We start from the raw sequence: 19951 nt of genomic DNA, 5'->3' as shown, positions 1-19951 counted from the left end.
ATGGTATGACTTTAGTGTAAAGAAATGAATTTTTATCAGTACCTTCTCTTCAAATTCTTGCCTTAGAGAGCTTTTTAAATGACTTGCTCAAGGTCACATAGCCTGAATATATCAGAAGCAGGATGTAAAGTTGACTTCTTCCTGGGTCTGATATTAACTCTCAATTATAATACTCTGCCTTTCAGAATCTTATGGAGGATCCCTTATTGAAATCCTATTCTGATGACTCACAGGATTTTAGAGGAAACCCCAGACTACCTTAGGCTATGGCCAGTGAACTACAAGCTCTGGTAAGCAAAAAAAAATGGACATGAAGGGATTTTTATCTGAGATGGTTGTAACTCAATTCCAGGAAGTTCGTCATTGAAAGGTTGACTGCTTTTTTGGCCATAGATATCCATCAAATGGTCAAGAAAAAATCCCGATTATCCTAAAGTAGCAATTGTGCATTGTCAAGATATGGGTGCTAGAGATCATGGTTCATAGATTATCTACAATATCAAATTAATTGTTGGTACTCAACACTGTAATTTTGGCCTAGAGAATCATGAATTGACATGCTAGTAGAAGGACTGTTATATCCATGCTGATGTTTTTGTTATAAATGAAAACAAATTATAAAGAATTTGTATCTCAGTGTCAAGTTGGGCTATAGGTTATCTTCAGAGTGGTCAATATAGAAATTAGTGAGTTGATTTCATATTGCACCTGATTACCTTGCTTTATGGAAACCCTAGATTTACCTTTGTTCCTTGGGAACTTGCCTTCAAGGAACTCCTAGACTGACCTTCATCTTAGACTTAAATTGGCCAATGATCTCAGCCTAGATAGAATTAGTAGATATAATCAAATATTAATTACCCTTTTTTCTTAGAACTTTTTTCTCATTGTATCTTGTCCTCTCCCTGGTAGTCCAGCTCCTGGCTGGAATCCTTTTTCCTTTATCTCCATGTAAGTCAATCAATTGTCCTCCTTTTCCTTTATTCTCCAAAATGTATAAGACACTAAGTTGTTTAATTTGTTGGAAAATCTCCTTTGAGGTGTATTTTCTGGGATATAGTGTTCCCAGAGTCCTAGAGCTTGACTGTGTGATATTTTGCTCATGACTCTTTGAGGTGTCTATTATCCTTTTCCTGATCAAAGACTTGTTCTTTCTAACTCCTTTGGTGGTTCTGTTTTTCAAGGTTAACATACTCAAAGGCTACAAAAAAATATAAGTGACTAATATATTTGGCCATCTTATTTGTAGTGTCAATAATTAATACAAACTAATATTACTACAAAGAGTATTTCAGGTTTTATGTCAGTATCTATGGTAGAAGATGAAGAAATAGAGAAGTTATATGAAGAACTTGATAAAATTTTCCAATTTGGACCTGGTTCAAGTCTTGCCACTGATACATTCTGGTTTATGTGGCCTTAGCCAAGTCATTTAACTTCTCAGTGATCCCTCAGACAAGTTACAGATAAGTTCCAGATCTCAATGAACAATTCTTTAACACAAGTGGATCCTTAGGTGGAGAGTTTCTGCATGAGAGTTTCCTACATTGATGAAATCAGGGAATCTGGACAAAAACAAAAGCAAATTTAATACTCAATGATTTCATTGACAGAAGGGCCACAGAGAAGGGCACTGAAAACCATGGTGCTAAATATTGGTGGGGCTCAAGAAATGAAAGGCTTGTAGACAAAGGCTTATAGACTACTCAGAAACATCATTGCATTACATCAGTGGTGTCAAACTCATATTGAAAAGGGTCCTTGCAGGCTGCATATTAATTTAGAAAATATAAAATGCCATTATCTATGTTGAATTGTATTTTTATATATCTTGTCAAAAATTTCCCACTTACATTTTAATCAGGCTAGACTAGTGATGGACAAACAGCCTGGTGACATTATTCCTAATCTGACAAATACAATGAGTAGGATACAATATAATGAAACTTTGAAAAAGTTGCCTTAGAAACAGATTGACAGATGAGCATTTCCTTTCCTTTGGCCCCCTCTTTAAAAAGTTTGCCCATCACTAGGCTAGACCATTGTTGGAGTTCTAATTTCTCTTCCTTCAGCTAGCCCCTTCCACCCACTGAGAAGGCAAGCAATACAATACTTATTATACATGTGAAATTTTATAAAACATATTTCCACATTAGCCATTTTTGTGGGGAAAAAAGCAAGAAAAGAAAAGTGAAAAATATACTTCATTCTGCACTCACCATTCATCAGTTTCTTTCTGGAGGTTAATAGCATTTTTCATGATGTGTCCTTGTGAATTGTCATAGATCATTGTATTGATAAAAGTAGCTTCATGATTGGTCATCATTACAATATTGCTATTACTGTGTACTATATTGAGATCAATGTTTTGCTGAGAGAACGTTTTTGAAAATGTTGATATTTGCTTCTCTTCTTTTAGATTGTCTTTTATTTATAATTTTTTGCATTCACAATAAGTTGTTCTGTCTTTTGATTCTTTGTTTAGACTTGCCATTGCAAATTTTAGATTTCCTATTGTACCAATTATTTTTGCTATGCATGTCATAAATTCTGCCCTCACAATTCTCATTTCCCCTTTAAGTTCTCCAGGAATAGCATGTCATGGTTCCAAATTTTCCTTAAAATTCACAGTCCTTTGTCTCATCAAAGATTGGATGATCTTCTTTTGTGTTACAGTATCAATATATGCCTGAGCTTGTTTATTAAATTTGGAGGCTGTATTTCCTTCACAATTAATGTTTCCTCTTTTGGTTTATCTGCTTATGCTCAAGGTCTTTGAATATTCTTCTTACTTAAATCTTCCAAAATTTCAATCTTTTCCTTCTTATCTTCCCTATTGCTCACTTTCTAACTCCTCTCCTGATAGTGGTTTCCCTGAGAGCTGGATCTCAAAGCATCTCAGCCTCCTCCCATGCTGGAAAATTCACAATTCACTAGCCTAAGTCTCTGTTCAAATTAATTTTTGAGGGGACAGAACTGACCCCAGCTATATCCTGAACTCTTTCCCTTAAACTTAGTGAAATGCTACTTAGCACTCCCCCTCCCCACCCCACACAGGGTGTCCTGTCTTATTCCCTCTGTTCCTTAGTTCTGGGGACTGGAAGTATAGAGCACTGCCCAGGCACTGCTGTTGCAGCCTGAATTGATTCTTGTCTTTTGGAGACTGGATCTCTGAGGCTCAGGGAGGTGAGGAGAGGACTGTGAATATGGGATTGAGCTCTAACTTAGACCCAGACACATGTCCTTTTCTTTCTCTCTTTCCCTCTCTTCTTCTTCAGGAATATTTCGCAGCAAAGAATGTTCACCTGGCCTTGGCTATTAGGGTCTCAGCAGATTCCTGTAGTTTGCAGTTCAGATTTCTACAACACTGGAAAAACAGAAAAGGACAAAAGAGTGGATTTACATTTTGTTGCAAGCTTGTGGGTGAGGTGGCTAGTGCAGAATTGTTATTGAGAGTGCAGTGGGTAATATGGGAAGAGGTGCTGAGTGGATTTGAGTTAGGCTTTAGTTCCTTGATTTTTTAAAACCTTTTTTAGGATCCTGGTACTTTGGACTACGGTGATAGCTGAAGTTGTTTTCATCTTTGGTGGATAATTTCTGTTGAGTTGATGGGATGTGAAGATCAAAGAAAACTTCTGGTCATCCATTTTGTTGGTCACATGAACTGGAAGTCCTTTATTAACATTGCTCTAGTTTTCCTATACTAACTGCGCTGAGCCTTGGTTTGCTACAAAAACTCCTGAGAACAATCCATAGCAATTATTTAAAGTGGTTGGGATAACCATTTTTGAAGAATGAAATAGATTAAAAACATATTTCCTATACTCTGGCATACATCTGGAGAATGCAGCCTATTGAATAAATTCATCAATATGTTTATTTTAGACAAACTCTGCATATGGCTGGTGACCTCAGGACACAGTTGAGTAGGAAGAAATTGATCTGGATCAGATTAAGAAACTGTGTGGTGCTTTCAATAATTCTAAACTGCTTGCTACTACCACAAAGCTTATCTTGAACATCAATATTTTCCTGATATATACAATATACCTACAAATCATAAAGCATTATGATTTCAGAAGCATTAAAATGACAAATAACCCAGAGAAAATTGGAAAGAAACAAAGTTTTTTTCCAAATTCTGTATTTTATTTATCATTGAAAAAAAAATACACCAAATACTATGTTGGATTCAATAAGACCAAAGAGTTAATAAATTAACATGGCTATTATACTCTAAAGACAAAGTAAGTTGGTTCATTACCATATTACCAAAAACATGTAGAGAAATATGCATATGTATATCATACATAAAATATATTACATTGTATGTTGTAATATCGTTTTCTGCTAAACAAAATGGAGAGCAGGATGAGTGACACTCAGTAGTTTAGAATTTGGAACCAACCCGGATGCATGAGCTAGCAAGGCAGAAGCAGTTACTGCCAGGACTATAAAAGGGAGATATTTGAACAAGAAGCTCTCTCAATCCTGAGAGGGGACTTGGGGAGGTTGGTTGGGTTTTGGGTAGGCTAAGTCAATTCAACTTAGGTTTCCTGCATCCTGTTCCAATTGCTACTACACCTTCAACTTTTGTGTAAAGCTGTGCTATACATTCAATCAACTGAACATCAAGGAAGAGATAACATCAATAATCAATCTGGTTCAGGCCAAAAGGCCCTGGCCTAGCCAGGTGAACACAGAGAGGACATACCTCTCCAGCTGTCAGTCTCAAACCTGATTACCTTTAAGTGTCAACCCTTAACCTTTAGTCAAGCTTTCCTGAAACCTCTTTCCTTCAATCCTGTTCCCCTTCCCTAAGTTTGTTATTATTAAATTCTAAAGTATACTCAGGTGGATGTCATCATTGCCTTAAGGATCATTGATTATATCCTTGGGTATCTAAGGGAAAGGGATTGCTCAAACTAAGTTAAGTTGCAGTCCGTTTCGTTACTCATACAGCTTTGAAGCCAGGACAAGCAATCAAAGAAGCTGTGTGATCTAACCCAGCATCTTCTTATTTGATCACTTATTCCTGGGACACTGTTGTGTTGGAGTTGGGTGTATAGTTTGGTTTCAATATTTCTGTTGGGTCTTGGTGTTCACTGCCACAACTTGGTGTTCACCTAGGCATTCTCACTCTCACTCAGCTCAGGTCCTCACACCATCAGAGAACCTTGGGTCATCTCTTCATCAGCCCTATCACATATAACAGCTCCTCCATATAACAATGTGCATATAAAGGTATGTGTATATACATATATAAAACGATAAAAGGAAGTGGATCAGTCATGAATTGAAAAAGCGAGACAACAAATAGATGTCCATTGACTCTGGAGCAACTAGACATATAAGGGTAGCAATATATCAATTATCTCCATCATTGACAAAATTATGACCAACAATCAAACCAAACTAACTCAAATTAAGTCAACAAACATTACATACCTACTATATGAAGAACCCTCTACAAGGTGCTATGATACAAAGGTTAGCCAAGATATCACTCCTGTCCTCATCAAGTTTATGGTTTGGTAGGATAGCACACATAACTATGATATACATATGATATACATGAGAGGGTCTGGTGCATGGATAGTCCTCATCAGCTTATTCAGCTGATGTAATACCTCCACATTGAAGAAGTTCAGTATTTTACTTCTAAAGAATCATAGTGATGGGAATACCTTAGAAAATCTGTTAAGAAAGTGAAGACATTCTGTAACTGGTTCTGCTTGGTCACCAATGGTGGGGGGGGGGGGTTGTGGATAGGATGGTAGGGGTGGGTGGGAAGGCTTTTGTGATTGACTGTTTAGCCAGAATTGTTGGCATCTTCAAAAAGACCTGATTCAACTTGAGCTGCTTCTTTGCTCAGTATGCATCTTGGAGAGTTCAGTTACTTTCTAAGGGTATCCTGTGAGAGACTATGGTGTAAGGCAGTGATGGGCAAACTTTTTAAAGAGGGAGCCAAAGGAAAGGAAATGCTCATCTGTCATTCTGTTTCTAAGGCAACTCTTTCAAAGTTTCATTATATTGTATACTACTTATTGTATTCGTCAGATTAAGAATTTTGTTTCACTAGCAGGATAGACATTTCGGGGGACCCATCTGGCCCTTGGGCCATAGTTTGCCCATCACTTGTGTAAGTGGAAAGACTGTAAAGTCTTTCTCCTTCTAAGGTCAGATGGACACAGAAAAAAGGTTTTTGTACTCCGTCTTTTCATTTCCTTTTCTGTTCTAGATGAAAGGAACAGTTTCCAATTTTCTTGGAATAGTTAGCCTCAGGAATCTGGTAGTTAGAATCTAAGTAGGCTTTACAGGCAACTCTACTTTGATGACACGGGGAGGAAGGGGAAAGGGGGTGATTTTCTAAACCCCAGCCCAGTAGAAAGATTCATTTAGCAATAAAGCTAAATCTGGAAATGAACTTCAAGAAAGAACCAATGCTATATTGGAAAAAATGTTTGAGAATGTTTGTACTTGGATTCTTACTCTATCTTTGAAGTAATTATCCCTTTGTGAAAACTAATTGATATAGGCAGCTGGATGGCTCAGTGGATTGAGAGCAAGACCTACAAAAGAAAGGTTCTGGGTTCAAATTTTGTCTCAGATACTTCTTAGCTGTGTGACCTTGGACAAGTCAGTTAACCCTTATTGCCTAGCCCTTACTGCTTTTCTGCCTTGGAACCAATACACGGTATTGATTCTAAGAAGGAAGGTAAGGGTTTAAAAAAACTTAAATGATGTTAAGTGTTTTTATGGAATTGGAGTTTGATGGTTAAGAAAATGGAGGCAGACAGATATTAAATGACTTGTCCAGGATTACATGATTACTAAATGTTTGAGGCTGGATTTAAACTCACTCTTCCTGACCTAAAGCCTAATGGTTGATCCAGTGTGCCATCTAAGCTAACTTTAGTGAAGGGAAAAGATGAGAGACATGGTTCAGAAATGAAATTGTTGGACTTCTGGGCTAAGATGACCACAGAGTAGAAGCAAGGGTCTTCTTGTCCTCACAACCAACCAATATAAATGCCTTAAAAGGACAAAAATCAAAATGAGACAAGTAAAGGGGCTCCACTGTAGTGCTCAACCTTGATGGTAGGTAGGGTTTGGGCATTTCCATGCTATAAGGGGATAAAATTACACTTACCAAAGTGTGAGCTGATTACCCCTCCCCCACTCCACCTACAACACCCGAGTCAGAGCAAGTGCTGGGGCAATCTCTAGGTTCTTGGGGGCTGGCTAAGGGCCCCACAGTCTTATCCCTCAGGGCAGTGATAATTGGGACCTGAATCTGAGGAATGCAGAGCTTGGGTGCAGAGATAGGGTAGAGAGGATCTGCCCACAGCAGACAAAATGGAGACTGGAAAAATAGCCTCAGGGCAAAAACTGCTCTGTAGCTCTGCTTGCCCTCCTCACTCAGACTTCTGCTGGGAAGGGAAGAACAACTAACACAGCAATGGCCACCAACACCCAAGTTATATAATCTACAACTACCAAAAAAAATAAGAAAAAGCCTCTGACCCTGGATAACTTCTATGGGGAAAAACAGCAGACTACAGAGGCAGCAGCAGAGAGCAACAAATAAGCAAACACATCCAAACTTTCCCAAAAAATGGAAATTGGTCACAAACTCTCAAGGAACTCAAAAAGGAATTCAAGAACCAAGCAAGAAAGATATTAGAAATTTGACAAGAAAAGTGGGAAATAGTTTAAAAAAAATAATAGTTTAAAAGACAGACTCTCCCACTTGGAAAAAGAAACACAGAAATCATATGAATTAATAAATAAACTGGAGACCAGAATTGACCTGCTGGAAGGCATGAAAAGCAGGATAGGTCAAACTGAAAAGGATTATCAAAAGATTATATCTGAAAACCAGTCTTTAAAGACTAGAATTGGGCAAGTAGAAGCTAACAATCTCATAAAACAGCAAGAATTAATAAAGCAAAGTCAAAAGAATGACAAAATAAAAGGAAACATTAAATATCTCATTGAGAAGAAGACAGACCTGGAGAACAGATCTAGGAGAGACAATTTGAGAATCATTGGTCTACTGGAAAATCTGGAAAAAAACACAGAGGCCTTGGCATCATACTACAAGAAATTATCCAGAAAATGGCCCTGATATTCTTGAACAAGAGGGCAAAATAGACAGTGAAAGAGTCCATAGATCACTCTCTACATTAAATCCTCAAAAGACAACCCCAAGGAATATAATCCCCAAATTCAAGAGCTTCTGAGCTAATTAGAAAATACTGCAAGAAGCCAGAAAGAGATAATTCAGATATTAAGGAGCACCAATCAGGATTACACATGATCTGTCAGCTTGGAATATGATATTCAGAAGGGCAAGAGAATTGAGTCTACAACCAAGTATCACCTACCCATCAAAACTGACTCTATATACTTCCAGGGGAAAGTATGGGCATTAAAAAAAATAGAGGATTTCCAAGTATTCCAAAAGAAAAGACTAGAACTAAATGAAAAAGTTAATGTCCAAATCCAAAATTCAAGAGAAACATGAAAAGGTAAACAAGAAAGAGGGGGGAAATTCTTTTTTTCTCTTTCCTTTTTTAAATGTGTATTTTGAATATTTTCCTCATAGTTACATGTTTCATGTTCTTTCCCTCTCCCTCAAATCCCCCATTCCCCTGTAGCTGACACACAATTCCACTGGGTTTTACGTGTATCATTGATTAAGTCCTAATTCCATATTATTGATAGTTGGACTAGAGTTATTGTTTACCTTCTACATCTCCAATAATATCCCCATCAGCCCATGTGTTCAAGCAGTTGCTTTTCTTTTGTATTTTTACTCCCATAGTTCTTCCTCTGAATGTGGCTAGTTTTCTTTCTCTTAAGTCCTTCAGCCTTGCTCTGGATCCTTGCATTGCTGCTAGTAGAGAAGTCTGTTATGTTTGTACCACAGTGTGTACAATGTTCTCCTAGATCTGCTCCTTTCACTTTGCATCAATTCCTGGAGGTCATTCCAGCTCACATGGAATTTCTCCAGTTCATTATTCCTTTTAGCACAATAGTATTCCATCACCAACCAATACGACAATTTGTTTAGCCATTCCCCAATCAAAGGACATTCATTCCCTTGTTTTCCAATTCTTTGCCACCACAAAGAGTATGGCTATAAATATTTTTGTACAAGTCTTTTTCCTTATTATCTCTTTGGGGATATAAACCAAGCAGTGCTATTGCTGGAGCAAAAGGCAGATAGTCTTTTAAAGCCCTTTGGGCATAGTTCCAAATTGCCATCCAGAATGGCTGGATCAATTCACACCTCCACCAATAATGCATTAATGTCCCAATTTTGCCACATCCCCTTCAACATTCACCACTTTCCTTTGCTGTCATATTAGATAATCTGCTGGGCATGAGGTGGTACCTCAGTGTTGTTTTGATTTGCATTTCTCTAATTATAAGAGATTTTGGACACTTTTTCATGTCTTTGTTGATGGTTTTGATATCTTTATCTGAAAATTGCCTATTCCTGTCCCTTGCCCATTTATCAATTGGGGGAACAGCTTGATTTTTTGTACAATTGATTTAGCTACTTATATATTTGAGTAATTAGATCTTTTCCCGAGTTTTTTTATTATAAAGGTTTTTTCCCCAATTTGTTGCTTCCCTTCTAATTTTGGTAGCTTTGGTTTTGTTTGTACAAAACCTTTTTAGTTTAATGTAATCAAAATTATTTATTTTACATTTATAACAAAAACCTCTGACAAAGGTCTAATTTCTCAAATATATAAGGAACTAAATCAATTGTACAAAAAAATCAGGCCACTTGATATGATTGATTGATCATCCCCAATTGATAAATGGGCTAGGGACATGAATAGGCAGTTTGCAGATAAAGAAATCAAAACTAATAAACACATGAAAAAATGTTCTAAATCTCTTATAATTAGAGAAATACAAATCAAAACAAATCTGAAGCAAAGGAAAGTAATAAATGTTGGAGAGGATGTAGCAAAATTGGGACACTAATACACTGCTGGTGGAGTTGTGATTTGATCCAACCATTCTGAAAAGCAAGTTGAAACTATGCCCACAGGGCTTTAAATGACTACCTGCCCTTTGACCCAGCCATGCCACTGCTAGATTGGTACCTTAAAAAGATAATAAAGATAAAGACTTGTATAAATATATTAATCGCTGTGCTCTTCGTGGTGGCAAAAAATTGGAAAATGAGGGAATGAATGTCCTTTGATTGGGAAATGGCTGAACAATTGTGGTATCTGATGGTGATGGAATATTATTGTGCTAAAAGAGAATAATGAACTGGAGGACTTTCATGTGAACTGGAATGACCTCCAGGAATTGATGCAGAGCAAAAAGGAGCAGAACCAGGAGAACATTGTACCTAGAGATGAATATGCTGTGGCACAATAAAATGTAACCGACTTTTCTACTAGTAGTAATGCAATGATTCAGTTCAAAACTGAGGAACTTATTAGAAAGAACTCTATCCACATCTAGAGAAAGAACTGTGGGAGTAGAAACACAAAAGAAAAAACATTTCCTTGATCACATGGTTCAATGCAGATATGATTGGGGATATAAACTCTAAATGATCATTCTATTACAAATATTAATAATGTAGAAATAGCTTTTGATCAATGATACATATAAAACCCAGTTGAATTGCTTGTTGGCTATGGGAAAGGGAGACAGTGGAGGAGGGAAAGAATATGAATCATGTACCATGGAAAACTATTTTAAATTAATTAATTAATTAAATTTTTAAAAAAAGAAATTAAATTTCCAGGACTTGGAAACTGGACATAAGAGGCAAAAGATAGGAAAATATAAAAAAAATGACTCCAAACCCATAGTAACATAAGGAGACAATAAAGGTAAATTTGGGAAAACAGATCCTAAAAAGAATGAGGGCAACAGGGACAAATTAAGATTGCTTCACAGTTTTTTCTTATTCACACTTATATAATTTTTGTAAATAAAGGTTTTTTTTTAGTCTGTCTTGCCTTAGTCACCCTCTTTTTCTATTAGTCTAACTTTCATCTTAATTGTCTATGATTTCATCCCCACATGTCTCCTCAAGGATTTCTTTCAATCATCTCTCTCCCGGACCTTTCCTTTCACCCTACAAATAGCCTTTGGTTTTCTGTCTTCTGACTCTGCTGCATCCTCAAGCACCCAGCTCTTGGTACCTACATACTCACTGCTAAAACCCTTACCATTTATCTCCTGTCCTCTTTCTACCCATTAAAACTCCTTTATAGAGAGGATTTTTTATAACTAACCTTCACCTGTATGTGAAGGCTTGCTGTGCCATTTTCAGTGCTGCTCACTCACTTTTGGTATTTACCTTTCACTCAACTCTCACTTGTGTCTCCAAGAATATGCAGCAGCCACATTCTTGCTAAATTATTCATATTACTTGATTATTTTATTTATCTGGGAATGGCTTTTGGTTTTGTGCTGAGAGATAAGATTATGGGTATGAAAAACACATTCATTAATTAGCTGATAAATAATCAGTAAATTAATGGTTAGTAGTTTCTTTCAATGACCAAAGACAAAGATACAGGATCCTGGGTCATCTTAAATGTCCTAGCTGTCTTCCTAATAGCATTTTATTGGGTCCTCCCCTGAACATAAAAAGGCAACTCTAATTGATGGACACTTAATGAGGAGGTGGGCTAAGAGCTCTCAGTTCTTCTCAATTACCACATCACAATTTCCTGTGTTTTATATTTGCTTAGGAATCCCCTCCCCCCAAAAAAACTATAAAAGGCATTTGATCTTGTTGTATTCTATTTTTATCATTACTTTTAGAGTATGGCATTTTATGTTCAGGTCATTGATCAATTTTGAATATATTTGCCAGTCTTTAATCAGTTCTGGTCAAAAAAGGGGCTCTTTCCAAGCCATACTCTCACATTCATTGAACATCATACTATTGAATTTGATTGTTTATTACTTATTTAGTGTGTTCCATTGAATTACTTTTCTCTCTTTTTAAAAAGTCAGTAATGAATGGTTCTTATAATTACTACTCTATCAGATTATAATTTGAGATCTGGAAATTTAATTCCTTCTTGTTAAAATAAATTGTCTCCCCTGAAGTGCTAAAATTTTTGTTCATCCAAGTGAATTTTGCTATAATTTTAATTATATCTCCTTTGCAGTTTAGACATTATTCTAAGACAATAAATTAATTTTAAAGTATATTATGATTTTATTACATTATCTTAGTCGAAAAGTGAACAAATAAATATTTCCCCAATTATTTCTTATTCTTTATTTTGTTAATCAATTCAAATAATGAATTATAGATTCCTAATCCAGCAGAAATTTCTTTATGTGTGAGTTACACTATGTAGTTGCTGAGATTTCTACCAATCCTCAAATTTTGTGATTCTATGAGTTAAAAGGGATCATCAGTGTTCTTGTACAAGCTCATCATTTTTCAGAGGAAAAGGAAAAAAAACCTATATTTTCTAAAATATTTATGGTAGCTTTCTTTGCAGTAGCAAAGAACTGGAAGTTGAGGGGATATGAATCAATTCAAGAATGACTAAACAAGTTGTGGCATATGATTTTGATGGAACACTACTGTGCAATGTAACAAACAAACTAATATTTTTTTAAAAATAGAGCTGAGGAAATTGCAGCCCAGAGAGGTATATGTTTGCTATATCTGCCCCAAAGTGTAACATCTTCATAATCTTCTGAACTCTGAAAATCCCCTCTCCAATTACAACCTATTCTTAATTTTCTCTTTCTGCTTCATCCCTTCTAAAATCATTTTTTTCTTTTTTCTTTCTTTTTTCCATTCTTACCACAGCCACCATTCTTTTAACTCCTCCTTTTCTTCTAATGCATCTCTGCTTTTCTGAACTTCTTTGTTCAAAGCCTTGATCCTAGTTAATTCAATTACATATTATTAGCTACCCTTGATATAATTGACTCATCCTTTTGTCAGTCACAACTTGTTGAACCCCAACCCTATGCTGTCCCCACCGTCTACTGGAGAAAAATTGCACAACTGTGCCAACTGGGTTCATTACAACTATGCCATTTAGTCTCAGCTAGGTCTCTACTACAGTTTTATTTTTATTTTTCCCTGATTGACTTCGACACTTTTTTTCCCTCTATTTGAAGTTTTATTTTATTTTATTTTTAAAAACATTTATTAATATTCGTTTTTAACATGGTTACATGATTCATGCTCCTACTTTCCCCTTCAACCCCCGCACCATCCCCACCCATGGCCCACACACATTTCCATTTGTTTTATCATGTGTCTTTGATCAAGACCTATTTCCAAATTGCTGTTAGCTGCATTGGTGTGGTAGTTTCAAGCTTACATCCCCAATCATGTCCACCCCAACCCATGCATTCAAGCAGTTGTTTTTCTTATATGTTTCCTCTCCTGCAGTCCTTCCTCTGAATGTGGGTAGAGTTCTTTACCATAAATCCCTCAGAGCTGTCCTGTGTCATTGGCATTGCTGCTAGTACAGAAGTCCATTGCACTCAATTTTACCATAGTATATCAGTCTTTGTGTACAATGTTCTTCTGGCTCTGCTCCTCTCACTCTGCATCAGTTCCTGGAGGTCTTTCCAGTTCACATGGAACTCCTCCAGTTTATTATTCCTTTTAGCACAATAGTATTCCATCATCAGCATATATCACAATTTGTTCAGCCATTCCCCAATTGAAGGGCATACCCTCCTTTTCCAGTTTTTTGCCACCACAAAAAGCTCAGCTATAAATATTTTCATACAAGTCTGTTTATTTATGATCTCTTTGGGGTACAAACTGAACAATGGTATGGCTGGATCAAAGGGCAGGTATTATTTTATAGTCCTTTGAGCATAGTTCCAAATTGCCAGCCAGAAAGGTTGGATCAGTTCACAACTCCACCAGCAATGCATTAATGTCCCAATTTTGCCACATCCCCTCCAACATTCATTACTCTCCCCTTCTTTCATTTTAGCCAATCTGCTAGGTGTGAGGTGATACCTCAGAGCTGTTTTGATTTGCATTTCTCTAATTAGAGATTTAGAACACTTTCTCATGTGCTTATTGATACTTTTTGATTTCTTTACTTGAAAAATGCCTATTCATGTCTCTTGCCCATTTATCAATTGGGGAATGGCTTGATTGTTTTATACAATTGATTTAATTCCTTGTATATTTGAGTAATTAGACCCCAGTCAGAGGTTTTTGTTATAAAGATTTTTCCCAATTTGTTGTTTCCCTTCTGATTTTGACTACATTATTTTTGTTTGTACAAAAGCTTTTTAGTTTAATATAATCAAAACCATTTAATTTACATTTTGTAATTTTCTCTAACTCTTGTTTGGTTTTAAAATCTTTCCTTTCCCAGATATCTGACAGGTATACTATTTTGTGTTCACTTAACTTATTTATAGTTTCCCTCTTTATATTCAAGTCATTCACCCATTCTGAATTTATCTTGGTGTAGGGTGTGAGATGTTGATCTAAACCTAATCTCTCCCATATTGTTTTCCAAATTTCCCGGCAGTTTTTGTCAAATAGTGGATTCATGTCCCAAAAGTTGGGCTCTTTGGGTTTATCATATACTGTCTTGCTGATGTCATTAACCCCAAGTCTATTCCACTGATCCTCCCTTCTATCTCTTAGCCAGTACCATATTGTTTTGATGACTGCTGCTTTATAGTATAGTTTAATATCTGGTACTGCTAGGTCCCCTTCCTTCACATTTTTTTCATTATTTCCCTTAATATTCTTGATCTTTTGTTATTCCAAATGAAATTTGTTATAGTTTTTCCTAATTCAGTAAAGAAGTTTTTTGGTAATTTGATAGGTATGGCGCTAAATAGGTAAATTAATTTGGGTAGAATGTTCATTTTTATTATGTTAGCTCATCCTACGCATGAGCAATTATTGTTTTTCCAATTGTTGAGCTCCAGTTTTATTTGTTTGGAAAGTGTTTCGTAGTTGTTTTTGTATAATTGCTGTGTTTGTTTTGGTAGACAGATTCCCAAGTATTTTATATTGTCTAGAGCGATTTTAAATGGTGTTTCTCTTTCTACCTCTTGCTGCTCTAATGTGTTGGAAATATATAGAAATGCTGATGATTTATGTGCATTTATTTTGTATCCTGCAACTTTGCTAAAGTTGTTGATTATTTCTACCAGCTTCTTAGTTGATTCTCTAGGATTTTTTAAGTAGACCATCATATCATCTGCAAAGAGTGATAGCTTAGTCTCCTCATTGCCTATTTTAATACCTTCAATTTTTTTTTCTTCTCTGATTGCTACTGCTAGTGTTTCTAGTACTATGTTGAATAATAGAGGTGATAATGGGCATCTTTGTTTCACTCCTGATCTTCTTATTGGGAAGGCTTCTAATTTATCCCCATTGCATATGATGTTTGTTGATGGTTTTAGGTATATACTGTTTATTATTTTTAGGAAAGGTCCTTCTATTCCTATACTTTTCAGTGTTTTCAATAGGAATGGATGCTGTATTTTGTCAAAGGCTTTTTCAGCATCTATTGAGATAATCATGTGATTTTTGTATGTTAGACTGTTGATATGGTCAATTATGTGGATGGTTTTCCTAATGTTGAACCATCCTTGCATTCCTGGTATAAATCCCACCTGATCATGGTGGGTGATCATCTTGATTACTTGCTGGAATCTCTTTGCTAGTATTCTATTTAAGATTTTTGCATCTATGTTCATTAGGCAGATTGGTCTGTAGTTTTCTTTCTCTGTTTTTGATCTACCTGACTTTGGAATCAGTACCATATTTGTGTCATAGAAGGAATTTGGTAGGACTCCTTCTTTGCTTATTATATCAAATAATTTGTATAGTATTGGGATTAGTTGCTCTTTGAATGTCTGATAGAATTCACTTGTGAATCCATCAGGTCCTGGCGAGTTTTTCTTAGGGAGTTCTTTGATGGCTTGTTCAATTTCTTTTTTCTGATATGGGATTATTTAGGTATTCTATTTCTTCTGCTGTTAATCTAGGCAATTTATATTTTTGTAAATATCCATCTATATCTCCTAAATTGTTATATTTATTGCCACATAACTGGGCAAAATAATTTTTAATGATTGCCTTAATTTCCCCTTCATTAGAGGTGAGGTCTCCCTTTTCATCTTTGATACTGTCAATTTGGTTTTCTTCTTTCCTTTTTTTTTTATTAGATTGACCAGTACTTTGTCTATTTTATCTGTTTTTCAAAATACCAGCTTCTAGTCTTATTTATTAATTCAATAGTTCTTTTACTTTTGATTTTATTAATTTCTCCCTTGATTTTTAGTATTTCTAATTTAGTTTTCATGTGGGGATTTTTAATTTGCTCACTTTTTAATTTTTTGAGTTGCATGCCCAATTCATTAATCTCTGCCCTCCTTAATTTGTTAATATATGCACTCAAGGATATAAATTTCCCCCTGAGTACTGCTTTGGCTTCATCCCATAGAGTTTGGTAGGATGTCTCATCATTGTCATTCTCTTCAATGAAATTGTTGATTGTTTCTATGATTTCTTCTTTGAATAGCTGGTTTTGGAGAATCATATTATTTAATTTCCAATTAGTTTTTTGATTTACCTGTCCAGGTGCCCATACTAATTATTATTTTATTGCATTATGATCTGAGAAGGTTACATTTATTATTTCTGCTCTTTTGCATTTGTTTGCAATGATTCTATGTCCTATTACATGGTCAATCTTTGTGAATGTACCATGTGCAGCTGAAAAGAAGGTGTATTCCTTTTTGTCCCTATTTATTTTTCTCCACATATCAATTATATCTAATTTTTCTAGGACTTCATTCATCTCTCTTACCTCTTTCTTATTTATTTTTTTGTTTGATTTATCTAGATCTGAAAGAGGACTATTTAGATCTCCCACTATTATGGTTGTACTATCTATTTCCTTCTTGAGCTCTGCCAGTTTCTCCTTTATGAATTTGGATGCTATGCCACTTGGTGCATACATATTGAGCAGTGTTATTTCCTCATTGTTTATACTACCTTTAATCAGGATGTAATGACCTTCCCTGACTTTTAAAATCATATCTATTTTTACTTTGGCTTTGTCAGAAATCATAATAGCCACTCCTGCCTTCTTTTTCTCATTTGAAGCCCAAAAGATTTTGCTCAAGTCTTTAACCTTAAACTTGTGTATGTCCACCTGCCTCATATGTATTTCTTGTAGACAACATATGGTAGGATTTTGGTTTCTGAACCACTCTGCTATTTGCTTCCGTTTTATGACCGAGTTCATCCCATTCACATTCAGAGTTATAATTATCAGTTGTGCATTCACTGACATTTTTGTATCTACCCCTATTCCTACCCCTTCTTCTTAAACTATTTTTTTAAACCAGTGGTTTGCTTTATGCCAGTAACCCTTATCCCCTCCCTTGATTAACTTCCCTTTCTACCCCCCTTCCTTATCATTCTCCTCTTTTTATTTTTAAAGGCCTAATGAATTCCCTCCCCCTTCTTTTCCCCTCCCTGTTTTGGAACTCCCCACTCCTCTGCTCCCCTTGGTTTATCCCTTCTGACTTTCTCAGTAGGGTTAGATAGAGTTTTATATCCCAATGGATAATATAGCTACTCTTCCCTCTCTGGGTTGATTACACTGAGAGTAAGGTTTAAATATTACCTCTTAATGCTCTCTTCCTCTCCTTCTTATAATAAATAGTATTTGTCCCCTCCCCTTCCCATGCCCTCTTTGTGTGTAATAGAATATCCTATTTTTCTTATTCTCTCAAGTTTCTCTTGGTGTCCCCTGTATTCACCCCCCCTCTTTTCCACCCCCCATATCATCTTAGACCATTTAGTATTCCACCCTCTCCCTATGAATTATTCTTCTGATTGCTATAATAGTGAATACTGTAATAGTGAATCTTTTTCACTATTATAATAACTCCGCCAAGGATGGTCCCAAGCCCGGCTGAAAAAGGAGGAGGGTTGGGCGTGCGGCTAGCAACCTCACCCCATAAAAAGTCTCACTTGCTACAGAAATGGCAACCTCATTAAACCAACAAAACCAATGATCTCCTAAACTGGAAGATTGCTCTCCAGCAGAGTCCATGACATGCAGATGTGGCCTCGGACCATCAACTCCTGGTGGCAACTTTTAGAACTAAGTTGAAATCATTCAATGACCTTTCAGGCAGATTACACCACAAGTTTGAAGATCTGCCAAAAACGAAACAAAGGACGTCGGAATGACATGGGCCCAGCTGGGGGAAGTTGCCCAGAACAGAGTCCGTTGGCGTGAGATGGTTGCGGCCCTATGCTCCTTTAGGAGCCAACAGGAATAACGATAATAGTGAATAGAGTTCACTACAGAGAATTATACATAGCATTTCTCCACATAGGAATACAGATAATTAGATCTTACTGAGGCCCTTAAAAAGGCAAATTTAAAAATTATGAGTTTTCTTTCTTTCCCCTCTGTTTCTTATTTACCTTTTCATGTTTCTCTTGATTTTTGTGGTTGGATATCAAACTTTCCATTCAGTCCTGGTCTTTTTCTGTGCAAATACTTGGAAATCTTTTATCTTGTTGAATGCCCATACTTTCCCCTGGAAGTATATAGTCAATTTCGATGGGTGGTTGATCCGTGGTTGAAGGCCCAGCTCTCTTGCCTTTCTGAATATCATATTCCAAGCCTTGTGGTCTTTTAGCGTGGAGGTTGCCAGATCCTGTGTGATCCTGATTGGTGCTCCTTGATATTTGAATTGTCTCTTTCTGGCTTCTTGTAAGATTTTTTCTTTTACTTGGAAGCTCTTGAATTTGGCTATTATATTCCTGGGCATTGTATTTTCTGGGTCTAGTGTAGAGGGTGATCTATGGATCCTTTCAATGTCTATATTGCCCTCTTGTTGTAGAACTTCAGGGCAATTTTGCTGAATAATTTCTTTTAGTATGGAGTCCAAATTTCTATTAATTTCTGCTTTTTCAGGGAGACCAATGATTTTCAAATTGTCTCTTCTAGACCGGTTTTCTTGGTCTATCACTTTCTCATTGAGATATTTCATGTTTCCTTCTATTTTTTCAGTCTTTTGACTTTGTTTTATTTGTTCTTGCTGTCTTGAGAGATCATTAGCTTCTAATTGCTCAATTCAAGCCTTTAGGGACTGGTTTTCCTTTTCAATCTGGTCATTTCTAGTGTTCAATTTGCTTATCAGTTCATTTGATTTCTGAGCCTCACTTTCCAATTGCAAAATTCTGCCTTTTAAACTGTTATTTTCTTGCCTGATTTCCTTTTGAGCTATTTCTCATTTCTCTGGCCAAATCTTTTCTAACTTTCTCATCATCTCAGATTTGAACTCTTCAAGAGCTTGTGACCAGTTTTCATTATTTTGGGAGGGTCCAGATGTGATTGCTTGGTTGTTCTCCTCTTCTGTTTGCTTGGTTGTCTGGATTTTCTCTGTGTAAAAGTTGTCGAGTGTTAAAGATTTCTTCTTGTTGTTCTTAATCTTTCTCTTCTGGGCTTCCTGATTCTGGGTTGCCATTGTTGTTAGCCCAGCCCCTTCTCAGCTTTATCCTCGTGCTCAGGGTCTGTCTGCACTCTTTAGGCTCCTGAGGTCTCAGGTCTGGTTGTTCTCAAGGTCAAGCTCCCTGGTGGACCCCCTTGCTTGATCCTCTGCTGGAGGCTCCTTTAGAAGTCTCAGGGCGTTGCTTCCACAGTCGTATACCAGTCTGCACTGGTTCCCCACTCAGGGTTTCAGAGCCTTCGCTCGCGCCTGTGTTCGCCTCTGCCCGTGCCTGTGCTCCGTGTCCACGCTCAAAGTGCTTGTGCGTCCTTTAGCCTTTTGGGGTCCTAAGTCTTGCTGCTCTCAGGAATAGGCCCTGGAGCTGCCAGTGACTCAATGGGTGCCCCAAACTTGCTCTATTTCTTTTGAGCTGGCTTTGGCGTTGTAGGTGGTGTGTGTGTGTGTG

The sequence above is a fragment of the Gracilinanus agilis genome, chromosome 1 (assembly GCF_016433145.1).
Source record: "Gracilinanus agilis isolate LMUSP501 chromosome 1, AgileGrace, whole genome shotgun sequence".
Classification (NCBI taxonomy): domain Eukaryota; kingdom Metazoa; phylum Chordata; class Mammalia; order Didelphimorphia; family Didelphidae; genus Gracilinanus; species Gracilinanus agilis.
Note: the sequence above shows the minus strand (reverse complement) of the source record.